The sequence below is a fragment of the Podarcis muralis genome, chromosome 3, assembly GCF_964188315.1.
Source record: "Podarcis muralis chromosome 3, rPodMur119.hap1.1, whole genome shotgun sequence".
NCBI lineage: Eukaryota > Metazoa > Chordata > Lepidosauria > Squamata > Lacertidae > Podarcis > Podarcis muralis.
This window is the reverse complement of record NC_135657.1, coordinates 1,213,813-1,238,334: the sequence shown is the minus strand read 5'-3', so window position 1 is coordinate 1,238,334 and position 24,522 is coordinate 1,213,813. Positions and strand designations below refer to the sequence as shown.

Here is a 24,522-nt window from a genome sequence, read left to right as displayed (position 1 = left end):
TTCCAGGTAAGGTGTAGGCACAGTTGTGTTTGCAGAGGGATGAAAGGCAGGTTGCAGGACTGACTGACTGACTGACTGCCAGCCACACTGGCCCCCCAGTAGGCAGGGTCCCAGACAGGACAGGCAGGGAGACCCTGCTTTCAGGTCTCGGGGACTTCTGAACATCCCTTTTGCCCTCAGCACAGCCAGGGTGCTCTGAGCCTGACAGCTGTAGCCGAGGGGCTTCCTGTGGGGCCAAGCAGAGACCCTTTGTGGCTGCCCAGTGCACAGGTGCATAGCTTCCCCCAACTGAGTGCAGGTGGTGTCCAAGCCATTGGTGATGAATTCGTCGTTTGATGTGGGGGACCCCTCAGTATTGGGAGTCCCGCCCTCCCTGTTCCTGGCGCTTAGCAGAAGGAGAGGCTCCCAGCTTCAGATCTTGGAAGCGTAGATTTGGAAGAGCCATCTTTGCTCTTAACTCCTGTGACCACCTAATCAATTCCAGCAGAGCTCCCTCCCATCCAAAAGGGCTTCTCAGACCTTTCCTTCTCCACCTGGAGCTGAAAGGGCCCCCGACTGTGGCTCTGCTCTGGAAGGGATCTCAGGTGCGCGGAGGACACGAACGTGCCCTCCCCACAGTGCAAATGTCCCCTGGTTTGAAACCATCTTTGACGGCTCTTGGGTCTCCGCCAAGGAACCTCAGGGACTGTTGGAAGTGGCATGAACAGGCAAGCCTGAGAAAATCCTCTGCGCTCTCAAACCAACCACAAGCCCCTCCAGTTCCCAGGGCTCATTGCGGGGAGGGGGCTTTGGAGGGGCACTGGGTGGTCTCCCGCTCCGCCTCACTGGCTGCTCTGTGTCTTTGGCGCAGGTAAAGAGGCGCAAGCTCCTCTTCTCAAGACGTTTCCACATCCTTCCGACGAGGACACATCTGCCATTGTCAAGTCGCGAGGACTCGCAGGGAAGCCGCCTCTTTCCAACGGACCGCGTGGCAGCCTTCCTGGGGGGTGGGGAGGGCGGGGGCATCTCCTTTGGTTTGCATGTCCTGTTTCCATCCATCTCCCCCCCGTGCTTAATTGGGCAGCACCTCATCTCAAGTTTGGACGAGAAGACGTTGTTGAGAGCCGCTTCCAGGCAGAGACTGGCCATGTCTCCCGCGAAGCATCCTCTTCCCTCCCCGGCAGAGCGGTCGCCTCACCACCCACGGGCCACCCCCCGCGTGGTCTCCAGAAAAAGCAGACTTCTTATTCCATGTGGCCGAGTTTCCTTGTGCAAAGTGTGGGCGGAATGCTCTGTTGCGGAATGCGGAAGCCCTTCTGGCCTTCCCCACATGCCATGGATGTCGGGTTCCCTGGGCCGTTGGCGGGTGCAGTTCACACAGGACAGGCTGGGAGGCAAGTGGGATGGATGGCTCCCTGGGAGGTGGGCAGTTCTGGCCCGCAGGGCACAGCCCACACAAAGCCCACTGGGATGAATGTGCCAGCATAGCCCCCCCCCTTATTTCAACAGTGGTTGCGCAGGGAGCATCCTGGAGGATTGTGCCGCATGTTTGAGGGACGGGGTGGGCTGCCGTTTGGCTCTTCCCCCCGGAGTCCCTGAAGATCTTGTGCCGGCTCCAGTGCCAAGAGGAGAGGAGTGGGGCGGAGGGAGGCCCAGCCTCTGGAGGCCGCCCTGTGGGGAAGCTTCAGGTGGTGGGGCAGCAGCAGCAGCAGCACAGCTCACTCAGTTGACTCGTAGCATTGGAAGGGACCCACAAGGGGCATCTAGTCCACCCCCTGAATTGCAGAACTCCTAAAAAGCAGCTGGTCTTTGAACAAAGAAGACCCTGGCCCACTTGGGTACTTGGCACCAGAAGCCAATCTCTCTACTGCTGGCTTTGGAAAGTGGCTCTTGGTGGATGGGCCAAAGGCGTAAATGGACGCGAGGGGGGGGGCAGCGAAGGAAGGCAGTGAAGGAAGGCAGAGCAATAATCCAGTTGGCACAGAGTGAGCTGCCTGGTTGCCCTGGCTCTCTGGGGGTGGGGAAGGGGGTCCCTGCATGTGTCTCCATGTTCCAGAGAGAGGGGGGGGGGACAGCCATGTTTGTTGGTGATACAGTCCAACCAAAATATTGTGAATGGGCTGTCAAGCAAGCAAAGGAGTGATGATAACCTGCTGGGTTCTTTGCGAGAATCACAGAACTGTCGAGTTGGGAGGGCCCTCCAAAGGGCATCTAGTGCACACACACCCCCGCAGTGCATCAAGTGCAGCTAAAGCATCCCTGACCCAAAGGGCTCCTGGCCGTCCTTTGGTTTGGTGACGAGCCGTGTGTTGGTGACTCAGGCCGGTGAGGTGTCTGGGGAAGGAAGAGCTGCAAGGGAAACATCTGGGCAAAGCACAAATCCCGGTTGGTGGTGCTGAAAGGTTCAGGCCTCAGCGTTCGAACGAGGGGGGCTGGGCTTGATCCGCCCCTTTGGGCTGGTTTGGGGGGGGGCAGTTCTGCTTCTCTCCTCCCTGGGCATTGGAAGTGGTGTCTCTGACTGCAGAGAACTGTCTAGGGCTGCATTTCTTTGGTTCTCGTTAATGCACCAGAAAGGGGATTTGGAGCAGGGGTTTTTCCCGGGGCATTCTGACAAGTTGCCAAACACAGGAAAGGCCTTGCTTGGCTCAGACCAGACACCCTCCACATCGCTCAGCAGCCACCCAGAGGCAAAAGACAGCAAAGGAAACCCACCAGCCCCATCCCTTGGCCGGCCACCTCCCCTCATTTCAGCCAGATTGTGCCCCTGCAATAGCCTTCTCCGGACCCACTCCCACCTTTGGACTGGCCCCAGGAGGAGCCCCCTTCTCTGCCCCCCATTACCCACTCCCAAGACACCGGTCAGTGATGCCTGGCTGGTGACCAAGTCCCTGTCCCTCAACTCTCCCGGGACTTCCTCTTCTGGGTTGCTGCCAGCCTGTGTGGAAAGTGACCTTCTATGCCGTGCTCCTTGGTCCCTTCCGCCCACCCCCCATGCCTTGAAAACTGCACATTTTAGCCTACCAAGTGGTCTGGCAGACGCTTCAGCATACCAGAGCCTGCTCTTAGTCTTCCTGATAGTGGCAGGAGATGGAGAGGCAATCAGTGGCCATGGGGCTGCAGACCTTCTCTGCCTCCCCAGCAGCCGGGGGCAAGGGGGAACGCTCCGAGGCCTCGGCTGGTCTCAGCCTGGCGGAAGCTCTGCGTGGGGCTGAGCCAGGGTTTCCCAGGGCTGCCTGCACAGCCTCTGCATCTCTCGCTTCCCCTGTGACAGCAGCCGGGGCTGCTTCCGGTTGTGGAAATCCCCCTGGCCGTGAGAAAAGGGGGCTGGGGAGGCGGGTGGGAGAAGGGGGCCGAGCCCTTCTCCCTGCAGGGGCCGTTGGGGAGAGGCCAGGAAGCTCCTGCAACCATCTTCTGCCTGTCAGGGGAGCTGGAGCTATGCCAGAGCTCCCTTGTCAGGCTTGCTGGGGGCCCAGCACCGCCTCCCGCTCTGCCTGGACCTCGGAGGCTCCCCTGGTTTCTGCCTCTTCTCCAGGTGCAAAGCTGCTGCTCTTGCAGTTCAGGCAAAACAGCCTCCGGCTGCCGGGGTTCCAGCTTGGGCTAAAAGAGAGGGATTTGTCCCAGCCTGCCGGACGTCCCCACACCCGCCTTGGGACACCATCCTAAGATTGTTAATAACAGAACCGCAGGGCGGTGTACAATATAAAAACTCAAAAATATGTACCATAGTAGCAAGCAAAACCAATGCACACACACACACACACACACACACCAGTTTAAAAGGCCATTGATTGCTCCCTGCAGCCAATAAAGAATGCTTCCAATTACCAGGAGGGAAGAGGGTTCTCCTACTCGCGAGTTTGTGGGTATCTAGTTTGCCACTGTGAGCGCAAGAGGCTGGCCGGATCCCTTTGGTCCAGCAGGCTCTCCTCGTGGTCTGAAAGTGGGGCTTGGACATGCACCCTCTTTCCAAGGCACCCTTCGCTTGCTGCCGTCCCGTCGGCCGGGGCCTCCTTTGCAGCTGCTCCCCGAGGGCTCCCGCTGTCCCTGTGAGGTGGCTGCCTCCACCACTCGGGACTGCAGGCCTCACCGCTGCACTGCCAAGGCCTCCATGCCTTACTGTGGCTCAGAGTGGGGGTCCCAGAAGGCTCTCTGCGGCTGGTGGGCTCCAACTGAGAGGGGGCAGGATTGGTTTATGGTGTTGGTGGCCAGGCTGGCCGGCCATTATGACCCCCGTCCTCCTGCTCCTTGCCTTTCATTCCTCACAGCAACAGCGACTAGTTTTTCCTTAACCTCTGCAGGGCCACCTCTGGGCTCCTGGAAGCAACAGGGAAAGACTGGATGATAGAATTGCAGGGTTGGGTCATCTAGCCCTGCAATGCGGGAATCTGTTTGCCCATTGTGAGGCTTGAACCCACAACCGTCAGAGTCTCAGGCTCTACAGACTGAGCTATCCCAGGGAAGGTGCCACGTGGGTGAAGGGAAGGAGGGGCTGCTTGTGTTTTCGTTCCAGGTGGGTCAGTGGCTCCCCCAATTCTCTTGCTACTGGGGATCAGCAACAGAGCTGCTGTTTTTTGTGGGGGGGGGGGTCCAGCTGCCTGTTCATATCTTCCCACATCACGTCCCCCCGTAACTGCAGTTGGACTCTGTCTCCAGCGGCATCTGTTGCCCCTGAATCTGACCTTCCCTCAGAACAAGCATCCATGTGCAAGGTTACGTCCTGGATCTTTTTCCGAAGGAGGGGTGGCAAATTGCCAGCCCCCTCCCAAGCCCCTGGAGACCGGTGATGGTGGGCTTTGGGTGGTCTCCTGGGGGAGAAAGCGAAGCGTTTGAGCAGGGACCCCCTTGCAGATGCCTCCTGCGTTTTCAAAGTCACCCGGCAGCCAGGTGGAGAAGGCCTTGGCAGGCAGACTTGGCGCCTGTGCCAGCCCAGATTCCCTGGTGGCAGCCTGCCCTTCACCCAGGGGCTTTCATCACAGTGACTCGAGGCCCAGGGAGCTTTGCCAAGTGCAAACAGGTGTGGGGAAGGTGACCGGAAAGGAAGTCGAGGCAGCGGGAGCTTAGAGGGCAGCAACTGTGCCAGGGCTCTGGGGCTGGGGTGGCCGAGAGGAGCTGCTGCTGCTGCTGCTGCTGTCAGTTGTGCATGGACCCAGTCCCACCAGTCCAAGGTTGCCAGCTCCCAACCCCTCAGGCCTGTGCTCTGCAGATACCTGGCTAGTGAAAAGGAACTGTCTCATTTTGCAAAGCCTGACAGAGGCCTCTGGATATTAGTTGCTGGAAATGGTAGGTGGGGAGAGGACGGGGTCCTGCTTGTGGGCATCAGGTTGGCCACCGCGAGGGCCTGGGAAGTGGCGATGATGTTGGAGGGGAGAACGTGGCCGGGTGTTTCTGTGGAGCTGCAGGAGAGGCAGTGGGAGGGAGACCAGAGGAGAGAGAGTTTCCTCCCAGGTGGGAAGCGGAGGCGAATCAGCCGGATGCCAAGTGGGGGCCATGATAAGTAGGAAGCGATCAAGTGTGCCCAGGCCCCTGGTGCTTAAGGTGGGCATGTGCCTGATCTCAGGTGCTGCTTGCCACACTGGGTAGCCAGGGCTTGTGCCATGCCACTGGGGCTCCCCTGAGTTAGCCAGGCTGTGATGGAGGGCTGCGCTGTGCAGGGCATTGGGGTTCTGTGCCCTTCCAGAGCCCTGAGTTCCTGCCAGGGCCTCAGTTGTGAGCACATTGGAGAGGCCACATGGGGACCTGTGTTTTCCAGCCCAGGCTAGATCTCAAGCGATCGCTAGGACTGCAATGGATGGCGGACGCTTCCTTGTCCGCACACCTGAATCTGTCTGGGTGCTAGTTGACGGCCAGTGTGAGGACCCTTGTAAGAATTCCAGTTTACAACCACTTCCCCGCTTCTCATGTCTGTGTGTCTGCCTGCCTGTGTGCGCGTGGGAGCACACACTTGAATGTACGAATGTGAATCCTGGGCATGAGTGTTTTCATTTTACAAAAAAAAAAGGTTGAAATACCTGGGAGATTCTGTACATGTTGGGAACACGTCTAACTGCAAGCTGTAAACTGGAAGCCACGTTCTCTCATCTGCCAAATATTTAATAAAACGAGTCCCGTCCATCTCACTTGGTGTGTGCCCTGAATTTCCAGTAGGACCAGGCGGGTGATCTGAGCAAAACCCCAGGGACACAAAGCCCCCTTTGCCTGCCCCTTCCTTGGCTGCTTCCGCTTGGGAAGAGGCCTCCGCAGGTGGGCAGGCGCTGGCTCCCTGGTGCACCTTGCGCTGCCTGCGCTCCCTCCTTCCCTCTCCTGCTCTCCTCCTCCTCCTCCTCTTCCCCTTTCTGGCTCCAGGCGCCTCCTCTCCAGACCCCCGAAAAAGCCAAGGCCCAGAGCCCTGTTTGTCCTGGCCGGATAATGAGGGGACGCCACAAAGGTCCCCCGCGGTGTCATTGAGCCTGTGTGTGTCGGCACCTAATGAGGCTGGCGGCCGACTCGGAGGGTCAAGGGAGGCCTGGGCTCCTCCTGGGGCGCTGGGGTCAGCGGGGAGCAGGGAAGGTGAAGGGGTCAGGCTACCTCTGGAGATGGACAAATGGGGGTGGGGGTATTAATTCTAGAGCCCCGTCTGGGCCGGGAGGAGGACAAAGGAGGAGAGGGGGCTGGCCTGCCTTTCCTGCCACTGGTTGCCTTCCAGTCCTGGTGCGTCTGGGGCAAGGCGGGGAGAATGTAGGGACCTCTCCCCCCATGAGAGTAATTTTATAGGCATGTACTTTATGCCCGGGGACGCGGGTGGCGCTGTGGGTTAAACCACAGAGCCTAGGACTTGCCGATCAGAAGGTCGGCAGTTCGAATCCCCGCAACGGGGTGAGCTCCCGTTGTTCGGTCCCTGCTCCTGCCAACCTAGCAGTTCAAAAGCACGTCAAAGTGCAAGTAGATAAACAGGTACTGCTCCGGCAGGAAGGTAAACGGCGTTTCCGTGCGCTGCGCTGGTTCGCCAGAAGCGGCTTAGTCCTGCTGGCCACATGACCCGGAAGCTGTCTGCAGACAAACACTGGCTCCCTCGGCCACTAAAGTGAGAGGAGCGCGCAATCCCAGAGTCGTCCACGACTGGACCTAATGGTCAGGGGTCCCTTTACCTTTTTTTTACTTCATACCCAGTCAGACCAGTATAGCTCAGTATTGTCTACACTCTCCAGGAGTTGGGTCCCTCCCAGCCTGACCCAGAGGGCTGAACCCAGGACATTCTGCTTCAAGGTGGGTCCTTTGCTGCTGAGCTACAGCCCTTCCCGGCCAAGGCCTTGCACGCCCAAATGCTTATCTCGGGACTCGCAAGGACGCTCAGGTGTTTGCCATGGGGGGCTCTGGGGGGCCTGTGGTGTAGTGGCAAATCCTGACAGTGCTGGCACTCTTCATGCTGAGACCCATGCCCAGGCAGTGGCTGCAACAGCGAGGGCTGGACCAATGCAGACATTATGGCCAGTTCCCCGCACCCTTCAGCTCTACACCACACACCTGATGAAGAGCTCTGGTGGGCTCAGAAACTTGTTCACTACTTGCTCGCTATTGTTGTTGCTGCCCACCATCCCAATCTCTGAGCAATGCAGGATTCCAGAATTCCAGGGACTTGCCCAGGATTAATGTTTCCTTATGGTACTGGAGAAGACTCTTGAGAGTCCCATGGACTGCAAGAAGATCCAACCTCTCCATTCTGAAGGAAATCAGCCCTGAGTGCTCACTGGAAGGACAGGTCCTGAAGCTGAGTCTCCAAGACTTTGGCCACCTCATGAGAAGAGAAGACTCCCTGGAAAAGACCCTGATGTTGGGAAAGATGGAGGGCGCAAGGAGAAGGCGACGATGGAGGACAAGATGGTGGGACAGTGTTCTCGAAGCTATGAAGCTATGAAGTGGAAGACAGGAGGGCCTGGCGTGCTCTGGTCCAGGGGGTCACGAAGAGGCGGACACGACTAAACGTTTCCTTTAGAAATGAGGCACAGTGGAGACTTCAGAGTCTTTATAATATATGGCTTATTTACACATATACAACCTGAGTCTATGATGGAGAGCTTCACAGCATCAACACCCCCAAAAGGGTCTTCTTTCTCCCATAACCACAGCCTTGGTTTCCAACAGAAATTAAATGTTGCTCTCTCTCCAGCTTGCTGCCTTTCCTCTAGCTCACCTCACTGCTCCTCTCTGCTCTCAACTCTCATTTCTCTGTTGAGGGAGGGGGCGCCAACCATTTGGCATCTCACACCCAGACCCTTAATCCCAATCACTCAGGAGGCTATTCCAGGAATTAGAAGACTTGATTAGCTTTTAATCAAAGGATTAGAGGGGGCTGGCATACACATAGCCAAACTAATAACTCTATTATTATTATTATTATTATTATTATTATTATTATTATTATCATCAACAACAACAACAACAACAACAACATCAATTTATATACCGCTTTCAGGGCAGTTTGCAACATAAAAACACAAAATTCATAACATAATAAAAAATACACATATTTTAAATGCCAAGTGTTTGACAGCCAAAGGCCTGGTAGAAGAGGAATGCTTTTGTCTGGTGCCTAAAGGTGTATAATGAAGGTACCAACCGAGACTCCCTGGGGAGAGCATTCCACAGACGGAGCCACTGCAGAAAAGGCCCCGTTCTCGTGTTGCCACCCTCCGGACCTCTCGAGGAAGAGGCACACGAAGGAGGGTCTCGGAGGAGGATTGCAGAGTCTGGGATGGTTCATATGGAGAGAGGCGGTCCTTGAGGTTTTGTGGTCCTGAGCTATTCAAGGCTTTATGGGTCAAAACCAGCACTTTGGATCGGGCCCAGAAGCTAATGTGCAGCCAGTCCAGGATCGGTATAATATTCTCAAACCGTCTTGCCCTGGTGAGCAAAATGACGCTTTGTGACATTTGGGTTGGACTCTGGGATTTTTCAAAATCGAAGTGGCACCTCAACCCTTGGCGGGGGTGGGTGTCTCCAGGGTTTGGCCACTTCTGTGGCTTCTCTGATGTCCATGTGTAGCATCCACTTCACCACAAAACAGACAGAGGGGACCAGAGGTCTGGCCCTAGTAAAGACGGGCGATGAGATGCCAGGAGGAGCCCACCAACCGTGGCCCATCTCCCCTGCCCCACTTCTCCAACTACTGCCCACTCCTGCCTTCCTCAGCGTGGCTCCATTTGGGACTCCAGCCTCAATCAGCCAGATGGGTTTGGGAAGGCAGGTTGGGACTTTGCCTGGCAGCCGCTGGCCAGGGGCCCAGCAGGGTCCCTTTTTAAGCAGGAAATGCTCTCGCTGGGCTTTGAAGCTGTTGAATGCCAGTGGTGGGAAACCACATGAATTTGTCTCATCCCCTTTCCAAGCCATTCCTGCCTCCTCCAGCAGTGAGTTCCACAGTTTACCCATGCACTGAATAAAGAAGGACTTCCAAAGGCAACGGGAAGCTGTGTGAGGGGGTCCAGCAGGCTGTTATGATCTGGCAGGGCCCTGCCGTTGGGCCACGGGACATCCCTGCTGCCTCTGAAAGGATGATGCCACCAAGAGCCAGGTTGGGTCAGCGAGTGGAGGCTGTTGATCCCAGCCATGTCTGAAGCAGCCGTCCCTGGTGGACCCCTTTTGGGAGAGGAGCCCCCCTGCTTGGGCTGGTGGTCCTGCTGTTTACAAATGCCCAAGAAGAGCTGCTTTGAGGCCTCCTCTGTCCCGGATGCTTTAGTTGGGATTTCTGCATTGCAGGGGGTTGGACTAGATGACCGCTGGGGGTCCCTTCCAGCTCTATCCTGCCCAGCTTTTGCCTTTTGGAGACGGCTGTAACTGCAGCCACAGGGAGCCCAAGGGCTTTGTGCTACAGGCCCAGGTGGCTGTTTGGGTAGGATCGCTGCCGGCGGAGTCCAGCTATGCTGCCGGCGGAGTCCAGCACAGTGGAGCTATTAGCTGTCATTAGCAGCCCTGGGAAGCAGGCAACGGCCTGGCGGTCCCCCTGGCCTGTTGGGGCCAGGAACAGCAGGCCAGCAAATGGGGAGGTCAAAGGGCAACCTGCCGCTAATCTGAGCGGATTTGGCGGCGGCGGCTCCCGGGTCAAAGGTCAGAGAGGGCAGCTCCGCGTGGTGCCAGCCCCGCCTGGGCTGGGGCACGAAGGACTTTGCCCCACGACTGAGCCAGGATGCCCATGGATATGCCGTGCCAAATTCGGCTCTGCAGTCCCCCTTCCTGGCACTTTGCGTCTGCTGGCGACTGATGCCTTGGGCGTCTCAGCACAGGCGGACCATACAGAAGCGGAGAGCTCCCATTAGTTAAATGGCTTAAAGGTGTGTTTGTTTATGATGTTGCTTTCCCTGCCGTTCTCCTGTTGTACGTTTCCGAGCACAATTCAAAGTGTTGGTGCTGACCTTTAAAGCCCTAAACTGCCTCAGTCCAGTATACCTGAAGGAGCGTCTCCTCCCCGGATGCCAGGGTCCAGCTCTGAAGGCCTTCTGGTGGTTCCCTCCCTGCAAGAATCGAGGTTACAGGGAACCAGGCAGAGGGCCTTCTTGGTGGTGGCACCCGCCCTGTGGAATGCCCTCCCATCAAGGAATGTCAAGGAAATAAACAACTATCTGACTTTTAGAAGACATCTGAAGGCAGCCCTGTTTAGGGTAGCTTTTAATGTTTGGTGTTTTATTGTGTTTTCAATTTTATGTTGGGAGCCGCCCAGATGGGCGGGGCATAATTTATTATTATTATTATTATTATTATTATTAGGAACTGTGGAGTTGAAAGGCACCCCAAGGGTCATCTAGCCAACCCCCCTGCAGTGCAGGAATTGCAATTAAATCATCCCTGGCAGGAGGAGCTCAAGGCGGCAGCAGATGCCGGGTGAGGGGAAACAGAGGCAGCAACTGCCTTCCAACGTCTCTTGCACCTGAGCCAACATCCCTTGCCTGGATCCCTCCAGGTGCGCAGAACAAGAACAAGGTCACAGGTGAGAATTAGGAACCTGTCTTCTCCTGAGTCAGGTCCATCTTGCTGAGTTTGGCTGGCAGCAGTGGCTCTTTGGGGTTCCAGGCAGGAGTCCCTCCCTTTCTTTTCTTTTTTTTAAATGATATTTATTAAAGTTTGACAATTACAGAAAAAGAAAAAAAGACAATAAAAAGTTACAATACTTCATTAAAAACACATCCAGTATTTCCATATCTTTATCTTTCATTTACTTGTTTCATCAACCTGCTCACACCTCCCTTTTTTGTATTCTGATTCAATTAACTGTTTCAGCAAATCCTTTCCATCTTTCTCAGATTTTGTTCTAAAATTTGTCTTAACACAATTTGACCTTAAATTTTACAGTTTGACCCATTAACAATCCCATTTTTACTTAGTTCTTTATAACCTTTCTGCTAAAACCATGTAACTTCATTCCAGCATCCTTCTAACATTCATTAATTTTACAATATTTCTGTAAATATACTTTGAATTTTTTCCAATCTTCTTCCACCGACTCTTCTCCCTGGTCTCGGATTCTGCCAGTCATTTCCACCAGTTCCATGTAGTCCATCAGCTTCATCTGCCGGAGTCCCTCCCAGCCCTACCTGGAGAGGCCATCAGGATTTGAACCCGGGACCCTCTGCAGGCCAGGCAGATGCTCTTCCAGTGAGCTACAGCCTTTCCCCAAAATGGTCTCCTAAGACAACCTCCTGCAGGTGTTGAATTCTCCACTTTCACCAGCCTGATTTATTCCAACTTATTTATTATCAAATTCCCTACTTGCCTCTCGCCATGAGGTCCCGGGGGCTTCTTGTTGTTGTTGTTTAGTCGTTTAGTCGTGTCCGACTCTTCGTGACCCCATGGACCAGAGCACGCCAGGCACCTCTGTCCTCCACTACCTCCCGCAGTTTGGTCAAACTCATGCTGGTAACCTCGAAAACACTATCCAACCATCTCGTCCTCTGTCGCCCCCTTCTCCTTGCGCCCTCCATCTTTCCCAACATCAGTGTCTTCTCCAGGGAGTCTTCTCTTCTCATGAGGTGGCCAAAGTACTGGAGCCTCAGCTTCACGATCTGTCCTTCCAGTGAGCACTCAGGTCTGATTTCCTTAAGAATGGATGCATTTGATCTTCTTGCCGTCCATGGGACTCTCAAGAGTCTTCTCCAGCACCATAATTCATAAGCATCAATTCTTTGGCGATCAGCCTTCTTTATGGTCCAGCTCTCACTTCCATGCATCACTACTGGGAAGATCATGGCTTTAACTATACGGACCTTTGTTGGCAAGGTGACATCTCTACTTCTCAAGATGCTGTCTAGGCCTGTCATTGCCCTTCTCCCAAGAAGCAGGCGTCTTTTAATTTCGTGGCTGCTGTCACCATCTGCAGTGATCATGGAGCCCAAGAAAGTAAAATCTCTCACTGCCTCCATTTCTTCCCCTTCTATTTGCCAGGAGGTGATGGGACCAGTGGCCATGATCTTCGTTTTTTTGATATTGAGCTTCAGACCATATTTTGCGCTCTCCTCTTTCACCCTCATTAAAAGGTTCTTTAATTCCTCCTCACTTTCTGCCATCAAGGTTGTGTCATCTGCATATCTGAGGTTGTTGATATTTCTTCCGGCAATCTTAATTCCAGTTTGGGATTCATCCAGCCCAGCCTTTCGCATGATGTATTCTGCATATAAATTAAATAAGCAGGGAGACAAAATACAGCCTTGTCGTACTCCTTTCCCAATTTTGAACCAATGAGTTGTTCCATATCCAGTTCTAACTGTAGCTTCTTGTCCCACATAGAGATTTCTCAGGAGACAGATGAGGTGATCAGGCACTCCCATTTCTTTAAGAACTTGCCATAGTTTGCTGTGGTCGACACAGTCAAAGGCTTTTGCATAGTCAATGAAGCAGAAGTAGATGTCTTTCTGGAACTCTCTAGCTTTCTCCATAATCCAGCGCATGTTTGCAATTTGGTCTCTGGTTCCTCTGCCTCTTCTAAATCCAGCTTGCACTTCTGGGAGTTCTCGATCCACATACTGCTTGAGCCTTCCTTGTAGAATTTTAAGCATAACCTTGCTAGCGTGTGAAATGAGTGCAATTGTGCGGTAGTTGGAGCATTCTTTGGCACTGCCCTTCTTTGGGATTGGGATGTAGACTGATCTTCTCCAATCTTCTGGCCACTGCTGAGTTTTCCAAATTTGCTGGCATATTGAGTGTAGCACCTTAACAGCATCATCTTTTAAAATTTTAAATAGTTCAGCTGGAATACCATCACTTCCACTGGCCTTGTTATTTGCAGTGCTTTCTAAGGCCCATTTGACTTCACTTTCCAGGATGTCTGGCTCAAGGTCAGCAACCACACTACCTGGGGTGTACGAGGCATCCATTTCTTTCTGGTATAGTTCCTCTGTGTATTCTTGCCACCTCTTCTTGATGTCTTCTGCTTCTGTTAGGTCCTTTCCACTTTTGTCTTTTATTATGGTAATCTTTGTACGAAATGTTCCTTTCATATCTCCAATTTTCTTGAACAGATCTCTGGTTCTTCCCATTCTGTTGTTTTCCTCTATTTGTTTGCATTGCTCATTTAAGAAGGCCTTCTTGTCTCTCCTTGCTGTTCTTTGGAAATCTGCATTCAATTTCCTGTATCTTTCACTATCTCCCTCACATTTTGCTTGCCTTCTCTCCTCCGCTATTTGTAAGGCCTCGTTGGACAGCCACTTTGCTTTCTTGCATTTCCTTTTCATTGGGATGGTTTTCGTTGCTGCCTCCTGTACAATGTTACGAGCCTCCATCCATAGTTCTTCAGGCACTCTGTCCACCAAATCTAAATCCTTAAACCTGTTCGTCACTTCCACTGTGTATTCATAAGGGATTTGACTTAGATTGTATCTTACCGGCCCAGTGGTTTTTCCTACTTTCTTCAGTTTAAGCTTGAATTTTGCTATAAGAAGCTGATGATCTGAGCCACAGTCAGCTCCAGGTCTTGTTTTTGCTGACTGTATAGAGCTTCTCCATCTTTGGCTGCAGAGAATATAATCAATCTGATTTCGATGCTGCCCATCTGGTGATGTCCATGTGTAGAGTCGTCTCTTGTGTTGTTGGAAAAGCGTGTTTGTGATGACCAGCTTGTTCTCTTGACAGAACTCTATTAGCCTTTGCCCTGCTTCGTTTTGATCTCCAAGGCCAAACTTGCCAGTTGTTCCTTTTATCTCTTGATTCCCTACTTTAGCATTCCAATCCCCTATAATGAGAAGAACATCCTTCTTTGGTGTCACTTCTATAAGGTGTTGTAAGTCTTCATAGAATTGGTCAATTTCAGTTTCTTCAGCACCAGTAGTTGGTGCATAAACTTGGATTACTGTGATCTTAAAAGGTCTGCCTTGGATTCGTATCGAGATCATTCTATCATTTTTGAGATTGCATCCCAGTACAGCTTTCGCCACTCTTTTGTTGACTATGAGGGCCACTCCATTTCTTTTACGGGTTTCTTGCCCACAGTAGTAGATGTGATGGTCATCCGAACTGAATTCGCCCATTCCCGTCCATTTTAGTTCACTGATGCCCAGGATGTCAATATTTATTCTTGCCATCTCTTTTTTCACCACCTCCAACTTACCCAGGTTCATGGTTCTTACATTCCAGGTTCCTATGCAATATTTTTCTTTACAGCATTGGACTTTCCTTTCGCTTCCAGGCATATCCGCAACTGAGCGTCCTTTCGGCTTTGGCCCAGCCGCTTCATCAGCTCTGGATCTACTTGTACTTGTCCTCCACTCTTCCCCAGTAGCATGTTGGACGCCTTCCGACCTGAGGGGCTCATCTTCCAGCGTCATAACTTTTATATGCCTGTTGTCTTTGTCCATGGAGTTTTCTTGGCAAAGATACTGGAGTGGCTTGCCGGTTCCTCCTCCAGGTGGATCACGTTTGGTCCAAACTCTCCACTATGACCTGTTCATCTTGTGTGCCCTGCTCGGCATAGTTCATAGCTTCTCTGAGTTCTTCAAGCCCCTTCGCCACGGCAAGGCGAAGGGGGCTTCTTATAACAATATAAAAACACAACATTGCAACTGGTTAAAACAATCTGCAGTCAGAAAACTAGGGTGGGCACTGATCTCTGTCTGCCGCCTCCCCTCCCCTTTGGACCACCTTTTCAAAGTGGTTTTTTTAAAAAGTTTTTTATTTATACAACAAGAAAAACAAACAAACAAAAAACACAAATACCAAATTACACACAAATTACAAAAATAACCATCGACACTTAATATTCTTAGCAAACAATAAAACATCTATTGGTCTTAGCACTAAAGACCCAACCTCCCGTCTATTCCATACTTCAAATTCATATTACTTATTGCCAATACACTTTTTTTTTCATAATTAAACTTATTCTCATTAAATCTAAATTCTTATATCTACCTTGCAACTATTACTGAAGTTCCTCGAATGCTGCAACAGAATTTAAACTACTATATTTATTTTTCAGATATTCTTTAAAAACCTCCCATTTAGAAACAAATTCCTGTTTTGATTTATTTTTTATTTTTTCTGATAAACCATCTAATTCAGCATATTCTGTCAGCTTTTGGATCCAATCTTGAATAGAGGGGATTTCATTACTCTTCCACTTTGCTGCGATCAAAACTCTTGCTGCCGTCGTTGTGTGAATCAGGAAAAGGGGCGCAGAATCCGGCTGAGGAAAGTGGGGTGAGCGAGGAGCCCCCCTGAAGTCTCCCTGGATGTTCCAGCTGGGAGAGGACCCCCCAGCTGAGCCTGACTGGGCTGAGGTGGAGAAACTGGGCGGCAGGGCTGGGCCAGGAGGCCTGAGGGGGGGTCTTGAGGTGGGTGCCCCTTGTGCCAGCCTCTCCTCTTCCCAAGAAGAGGAACTTGTGGGCATCCCATGAAGCTAAACGATGGAAGTGGACTATGCAGAATTAGATAAACTAACAGGAAGGATTCGAAACCTGCGGGACCAGAGATGACTGGAGTAAATTTACGGACTATTTGAAAAGTAATTGTGATGAACAGATCATGCCAGTAGGTTTGCAAGAAGTTTGGTAAGATGAATTATTTGGAATATTGCAAGAAAAGACAACGAGGAGAATTTTTAGTTAAAGATAATTAAAGGTAATATGAAATTAAGAAATGCATAATAAGTGATAAGGACGGAAAATCATCGGAGGTGTTGACGGAAGTCCAAAAAATATTGTATAAGATGTGAAGCTTTGTTGTATGAATGCTAATTAATATGTTAAAAACTAATAAAAATGTATTTAAAAGAAGAAGCTGAACGATGGAAGATTTGGGACAGAGAAAAGGAAGTCCTTCATCATGCAGCACATTGCCTGCGGAACTCCCTCCCACAGGAGACAGCGAGGGCCACCAACTTGGGTGCGTTTAAAGAGAATGAGGCCGATTCATGGAAAAGGAGAGATGGCTCTGCTCTGGCTCCAGGTCAGAGGCAGCAATGCAATGCTTCTGAACCCCAGTTGCAGGAGGGGAAATGGCTCTTGTGTTCGAATCCTGCCTGCTGGTGTTTGAACAGGAGGCCGGACTAGATGGGCCACTGGCCTGATCCTGCAAGCTCTTCTTAGGTTCCTCCTCCTCCTCGCAGGAGTGCCTGCTCCTTCCCTCCCTCCCCTCACCCCCCCCCCTTCTGGGGCTTCCCCACCCCACCCCCCTGTTTATTCTGTGTGTGCAAATGTTTTCACACCTCATTAGTTTGGTGCTTAAACCCAATTACCCCCAACCCAAAGGAGCAGGGATCAGCCCCTATTGAAGACCCCAGCAGATGGCCCCTTCCCCAAAGGGAGCTTAATGACCCCACAAGGTCCCCTGGGGGCTCACTGTCTTGCCAGCAGGAAGCGGGAGGGAGGGGGGCATCCTTCCCCTCGCTGGGTCATTTAACCCTTCGCAGGGAGGGCACCGCAATCAATGGCAAAGGGGAGCTGAGAGGGGGGCATGTCAGAGGGGGCAGGCGGAGCGCAAGGGCAGAGGCCTGGCACACCCAGATCCTCTCTTCTAGGGGCAAACTCCCCACGCTGCCAATCTGGTCTGGCAGGAGCCCGGTTGGAAGGGGGGGTGCAGTGTGGATGCAGGATCCCCTCTGCCTTGGGCACTCTTTCTTTCTTTCTTTCTTTCTTTCTTTCTTTCCTTCCTTCCTTCCTTCCTTCCTTCCTTCCTTCCTTCCTTCCTTCCTTCATGCTTTTTATTGGTGTTTCATTTAATGTTGTTGTTGTTGTTTAGTCGTTTAGTCGTGTCCCACTCTTTGTGACCCCCTGGACCGGAGCACGCCAGGCCCTCCTGTCTTCCACTGCCTCCCGCAGTTTGGTCAAATTCATGCTGGTAGCTTCGAGAACACTGTCCCACCATCTCGTCCTCCGTCATCCCCTTCTCCTTGTGCCCTCCATCTTTCCCAACATCAGGGTCTTTTCCAGGGAGTCTTCTCTTCTCATGAGGTGGCCAAAGTCTTGGAGCCTCAGCTTCAGGATCTGTCCTTCCAGTGAGCCCTCAGGGCATATTTCCTTCAGAATGGAGAGGTTTGACCTTCTTGCAGTCCATGGGACTCTCCAGAGTCTCCTCCAGCACCAGAATTCAAAAAAGTTTCATTTAATACAAACAAACAAAATACAGTAAAATTCAACGATCATTTACCCACATTCTTTCCCTACACTCTGCTGAGCATTGACTTGCTTCCCTCCCTTCAACAGGTTTTCTTATGTCAGTTACTTTTCCACAGTTTCTTATTGTACCCAATCCCATCTACATCGTAAGATTTATTTCAGTCCTGTCAGAGTCTTCAAATTTCTACAGTTAGTATTTATGTACTCCATAAATTTACTCCAATCTTTCTGGAATTTTGCTTCCTCCTGATTTCGGATTCTACAGGTCAGTTTTGCTAATTCTGCATAATCCACCCTCTTCGTCTGGTACTTTTCGTAATTCTGGTACTTTCCATTTTGGGGCTCACAAAGTTCTGGCAGCAGTCGTAGCAGACATAAATAACCTTTGAACTGCTTTTTCTATTTCCTCTCGCATCAAGCCTAGCAAGAAAGCTTCCGGCTTTTTCGGGAAAGTGTACTTAAATATCTTTTTCAATTCATTATAAATCTGTTCCCAAAACTGTTTCATGTCCACCCCCAGCATTCTGCTTTCAATGGGGCACTGACTGGACCCATCCCTACTCAGGGTACCCCTTTGTTTGCAATGCCAACCAACAGAAAACCCACCTGCTGATCCCACTGATGTGGGCCTCTCCCTTCTCCCCATTTCTCCTAGAACCATAGAATTGTAGAGCTGGAAGGGACCCCCAAAGCCCATCTAGTCTGACCCCTTGCAATGCTGGGGCCGCAGCTCAAGGAACCCTGACAGGTGGCCCTCCAACCCCCCCCCCTAAAAAACTACCAAGGGAGACCCCCTTTGTAGGGTGATGGGATGAGAGTCCTCCACCTTCCAACCAGAGATGAATTTTTCCAGTCCAACCCCCTGCAATGTGGGAATCGGTAATTGAAAGTAGGTGAAGGCCCCCCTCCCCACAGAGGGGGGGAAACAATTGCCTAATGCCTTTTGACGCCAGAGGTCAGGGGTCACAGTCAAGAGCTGCCCCCAACAGAGGTGGTGACCTTTCCTAGGGGCTGGATCCTGGCTCCCTGTGTCTTGAGGCTGGGGCTCTGCTGATGCCCCCCCCCCCCAGCACTGAGGATGAAGAGTGTCCCTAGTCCTGGGTGGGTGATGGTGGGCTCTGCCCCCTGCTGGGTGGCATCTGCTGCCTGACCACCCCTCCTCTTCCTCCCCACCCCTCTGCATTGTGAACCCCTGACCTCCCAGCCTCCCTTAGAGATGCCCCCCCGGCCCCTTTTAATCCCACCCCCCTCGTGGTGGTGCCAACAGGAGTTTTCTCTCTCTCTGGCCCACGTGTTGGGTACCTAAAGGGAGGAAGAATCTGTGGCCTCCTCTGAGACCTCTTTCCCAGAAGATGCCCCCCAGGCTCCCTCATTGCTTTCCTTCACCTTCTCTGTCGGAGGGTCTCCTCTCTGCTTACTGAGCTTGTTTTTACGCCACAGAATACGTCTCCTATTTACCAAAGGCACCTGTTGACCTTCCTTCTGTGAGAACAGCAGCCTGACTTCAGGTGTAGAGAGGAAGTGAGCTGATCCATCTTTTCTTTCTTTTTTTTTAAAAATTGTGTTATAGTTTTACATAAAAGTTTTACACAACAAACATAACATTTCCAAAAATAAAAAGCGGTTCTTTTGAACCTTGAGACCTCCTTCCTTCTTTCTATGGCTCCTATTTCTATATTTTGTTCCTGCATCTTTTAATGTAATCTATCTATTATATAATCATGGTTTCCAAAGTTCATGTTATTTTACAAGTGTCTGTATTCCTGCCAATGATTTCAAATGTTTACAGAGTTTCTCTCAAACATGTTAAAAAAATATTCCAGCCTTTTAGGAAATACTTGATCTTCCCGGTTTCTGATCTTTCCCGTCAGTCTTGCCATTTCGACATATTCCTTCAGCTTGGTCTGACGCTCTTCTCTGGTCAGTACTTTTTCTTCTTTCCATCTCTGGGCTAGGACCCATCTACAGTCATACCTCATAATGTGTCTGCTTCAGGTTGCATTTTTTCGGGTTGCTGACTGCCGAAACCCTGAAGTACCGGAATGGGTTACTTCCAGGTTTCGGCAGTCGCGCATGCTCAGAAGCGCTAAATCGCGCTTTGCGCATGCGCACTAGCACCGAATTGCAACCTGTGCGCGCGCAGACACGGGTTGCGAACGCTGCAGGTTGCAAACATGCCTCCCGCATGGATCACATTCACAACCCGAGCATCCGCTGTATTTTCTCAGGGGCAAGAAAGACCCTGAGTGACTTCTTTGTGACTCTGGGCTCCCTCCCAGTGCAGTGGTACCTCGGGTTACAAACACTTCGGGTTACAAACACTTCAGGTTACAAACTCTGCTAACCCAGAAGTAGTTACCTCAGGTTGAGAACTTTGCCCCAGGATGAGAACAGAAATCGTGTGCCGGCAGCACGGCAGCAGTGGGAGGCCCCATTAGCTAAAGTAGTACCTCAGGTTAAGAACAGTTTCAGGTTAAGAACGGACCTCCAGAACGAATTAAGTCTGTAACCAGAGGTACCACTGTACAGTGGTACCTCTGGCTGCGAACGGGATCCGTTCCGGAGGCCAGTTCGCAACATGAGCAGAACGCACTGCGCGTGAGCGAGTCACGATTCACCGCTTCTGCGCATGCGTGTGATGTCATTTTGCGCGTCTACGCATGCGCAAGCGGTGAAACCCAGAAGTAACCCTTTCCAGTACTTCCGGGTCGCCACAGGACGCAACCTGAAAATGCTCAACCTGAAGCAAACGTAACATGAGGTGTGACTGTACGTTCTCCCCCCTCCCCAAACCCTGGGCACCCAGGACTTGCTCTCCTCCCCTCGCCCATCCCTCAGCCTTGCTCTGGGCAACAGTCAGCTTGCAGGTGGCACCAGCAGAACATCCTGCCCGCATTCTCTGCCCCCATCCCAGCTAGTGGCCCCAAGTCCCACTCCTCCCAAAATGTCACCATGGCCACTTGCAGAATCTCATGTCCAGGGCGAGACCCCGTGCTCTAATAGAGGGGAAAGGGGGTGTCTGGGGCCCCCCGATATAATACAGAGGGCATCAAGGGCTGCTGCCAACTCTCCTGGCTTAGAGGGAGTCCCGTGTTGGCTTCCCCTCCATGCCGAGTAATTGGTCGGACACCCAGAGCACCGCCTGGCTGCCCCTTCGCCCCTGCCATGCCATGCGGAGCATGCCAGCCCCCCAGTGCCCTCTGGGACCCAGGTCAGCGCTAATGAGCCTCCTCCTTGTCCGCCCCATTCAGGGCCAGGCGTTGTGGCGTCTGCTCCCTGGGCTCCCATCCATCACCATAAAATGAATTCTCCCTTCACTTTCAGGCTGTGCGGGTGACCTGCCCGCCTCCCTTTCCCACCGGGGGACCCTCCCTCCTGGCGCAGCCCATTAATGATTGATGGCGCAGGAATGCAGCCTCCGGGTTATGGGGCTAAACTGTCGGGCAAACGCAGGGCCTCTGGGAAGTCATCACAGCAAAGCGGGGCTGGGCTTGGACGGGGGGGGGGGCAGGCCTCCTGAGAGGCATCAGAGCTGAGATAATACATGCAGAGCTAGCAGAAGGGCCACTCGGCTCGCAGGCCCCTGTCTCTTCCCAAGTCCAAGACAGTTTTTGCAAGAGAGGTTCAAAAAAAGCCCTGCTCCCCTTTGGCTCAAAGAAATGCAAGACCTGCTGCTCTGAAAAGCTTCCACTGCCGTCCTGCGGGTTCCAGCAACCGGTTTTCTGACCGTGGAGGCAGAGCAGAGACATTGAGATCCTTCTCCTCCATGAATTTGTCTTTTAAAGCTATCCAGGTTGGTGGCCATGTGGGAGGGAGTTCCACAGCTGAACTATGCATTCGTGACGAAGGACTTTCATTCATCTCTCTCGAATCTTCACTGAATGTCTTCAGGTCCCAGCGTTTTTGAGCCAGTGAGGCTGCATCTGGTGCTCTCAGGTCCGGTCCGTTTCTCCTGCTCCAAAAACAGTGGCTCATCGCTCTGAGCCCCGGGGCAGCAAAAGCTGCGTTCAGAGGACTCTGGCTCCATCTTCACGCCTCCCGGAAAGAGGGGCTGATGCCACAGCTGCCCACAAATGTCATCCTTTGATCTGGACCCCTTCCTCCTCCTGTGTGGGCACTTCAAGGCAGTTTCTTAAAGGCTAACCATGCGTTATGTGCCAGCATGTGTCACCGAGTCTCCCACGCCTTTATTTTTGGGTAAGAAAAGCTGCTTCGAGAGCCTCCCTGCCCCCCCCCCACCAGCCACAGCTTCTCTCTGCCACCCGAATCCCACCCAAAGTGACTTTTCTTAAAAATAAAACTAGTGCAGCCTCTCTGTTAAGAAGCAGCAACAATAACCTGATGGACAGCGAGCGGAGAGGAATGCACTCTGTGCCTGCCCTGGAGCTATTTGATCTCTCTAGGTGGATGTGCAGCCTGTCTTAGCTGAGGATCCACTCACTCCTGAAAGATCGGGTTCAGATCTCTCAGGGGGATCCTTGATCCAGAGATCTGGCTAGATGGACAGGTGGCGTCTTTTTCTGACTTCACCTCGTTCGCCATGACCCTTCTGTTATGCACCCCCAGTGACTCCCAGATTAAACTATCAGAGCACCTCTCTGTGGGGCTGCCCTTGAAATGTGTCCAGAAACGGCAAAGAGTGCAAAGAGCAGCGGCTGGGGTGCAGCTGACCACAGCTGGGTGTTCCTACCTTATGTTGTTGTTGTTGTTTAGTCGTTTAGTCGTGTCCGACTCTTCGTGACCCCATGGACCAGAGCACGCCAGGCACCTCTGTCCTCTACTACTTCCCGCAGTTTGGTCAAACTCATGCTGGTAACCTCGAAGACACTATCCAACCATCTCGTCCTCTGTCGCCCCCTTCTCCTTGTGCCCTCCATCTTTCCCAGCATCAGTGTCTTCTCCAGGGAGTCTTCTCTTCTCATGAGGTGGCCAAAGTCTTGGAGCCTCAGCTTCAGGATCTGTCCTTCCAGTGAGCACTCAGGGCTGATTTCCTTAAGAATGGATGCGTTTGATCTTCTTGCAGTCCATGGGACTCTCAAGAGTCTCCTCCAGCACCAGAATTCAAAAGCATCAATTCTTCGGCGATCAGCCTTCTTTATGGTCCAGCTCTCACTTCCATACATCACTACTGGGAAAATCATAGCTTTAACTATATGGACCTTTGTTGGCAAGGTGACGTCTCTACTTCTCAAGATGCTGTCTAGGCCTGTCTTATGAGGCCCATTCATTTACAAGCTCAGTTCAAATCATAGAATTGAAAAGCTGGGGGGGGACCCTCTGGCGCTTGCTCCCTCTTCCATGGAACGGCCCTTCAGACAGTTGAAGGTGCCCATCATATCTCCTCTCAGTCTCTTCTCCTCCAGGCTAAACATCTCAAACTCCAGGCATGGCTGATCCACACTTTCCAGACACAGGTCTGTGCTTTAAAGTTCCTGGGTGAAAAAAGAGGACTCAGACCTGGAAAACACAGCCCCCCCCCAACTATTCCTCACAAGGCTTAGTTTCCAGACCCTTGATCATCTCGGCCCCCCTCCTCTGCACCCCTTCCAGCCTCTCAACATCCTTCTTAAACTAAGGTCACCAGACGTCCCCGTTTCCCGGGGACAGTCCCTGGATTTACAGCTTTCTCAGCATTCACATGTACATAGCAAACAATAAGTGTCCTCAGATTCATTGAAAAAAATCTGGTAACCTTATCTTAAACTGGGAGCCCAGAACAGATACGGGACTCCAGGTGAGGTCTGACCGAGGCAGAATAGAGCAGTACAGTGACACCTTGGTAATAATAATAATAATAATAATAATAATAATAATAATAATAATAATACCTTTATTGTCAATGTACAACCTGTGTACAGTGTTCTCAAACTTAATCTGTTCCGGAAGTCAGTTCCAAAACCAAGGCGCGCTTTCCCATAGAAAGTAATGCAAAATGGATTTATCCATTCCAGACTTTTAAAAACAACCCCTAAAACAGCAATTTAACATGAATTTTACGATCTAATGAGACCATTGATCCATAAAATGAAAGCAATAAACAATTGCAGCCAACGACCTTTCTTGCCTCTTCTGCCATTCTTCAATCAAACGCCCAGTAACGTAGCTGACGGATAAATCACGCTCCTGCATGCCTTCTAGAGACAAAACTAAATTATCCCAGCTTTCCGGGAGAGAACTCAAAATAATAGCCACCTTCTCCTGCTGGTCTAATGCACAGTCTCTTTCCTGTAGCGCAACAAACTTTAACTGTAAACTGTGTAGGTGTTCCTGCATTGTAACCCCAGGCTGTAACATTGCCTTGTACAATGCCTTGCGAATGAACAGCTTGGAAACCGCTGTCTCACGCACATGGAGTTCTTTAAGTGCTTGCCACACACCTCTAGCTGTCTTGATTCCCCTCACATACGGCAACTGGGAATCTTCCAGCCCCAAGACAATTGTGGCCCTTGCTCTTTGGTCTTTATCGAGGTCTTCATCATCAGGCTTCACAGGAAACTTACTCACCACTTGCCAGAGACGATCCCTCTGCAGCACTGCCTGCATGCGTTCCGACCACAGCAAGTAATTGGAGTCATTCAGATGCTCAAAAGCCATCTGAACTGGTTGTGAGGCCATCTTGAGAGCGATGTCCCTGGAACCCGGAACCAGCTACTCACGACCACCGAGAGAGAGAACAGGAACCACAGCACCCAGCACTCACACGCTGCAGCTGTTGTCCTTGTGTCCGCTGCGTCACCAGCTCACCACAGTCAGGAACCAGCCAGAGAACAACAACCTCTGGAACTACTGGAACCAACGCCGTTGATGCTGACACCACCGCAACTCAGGCTGGCAGCACAATACCCATAACCTCATGGAACTTTGGAGTGTCAGGCATAGCTCTACTGGCTTTAGCCCAAACGTAGCAGAGTTTTCCTGCACAGCGAAGAAGCTAGTTGCGGCAGTAATGACAAGTCAGCTAGACTCAGAATAACTA

The 24,522-nt window shown here is 51.8% G+C and overlaps 1 protein-coding gene across 7 annotated transcripts in view; it reads left to right on the top strand.

The window, feature by feature from the left end:
• Window positions 1–6,095, top strand: part of DTNB (dystrobrevin beta) — a 100,585-nt gene extending 94,490 nt beyond the window's left edge. For all 7 annotated transcript variants that reach the window (XM_028725310.2, XM_028725315.2, XM_028725314.2 and 4 more), the window contains one exon: window positions 851–6,095. The gene's annotated coding sequence lies outside the window, so the exon portion shown is untranslated. The remainder of the gene's footprint in view (window positions 1–850) is intronic.
• The last annotated feature ends 18,427 nt before the right edge of the window (window positions 6,096–24,522 follow it).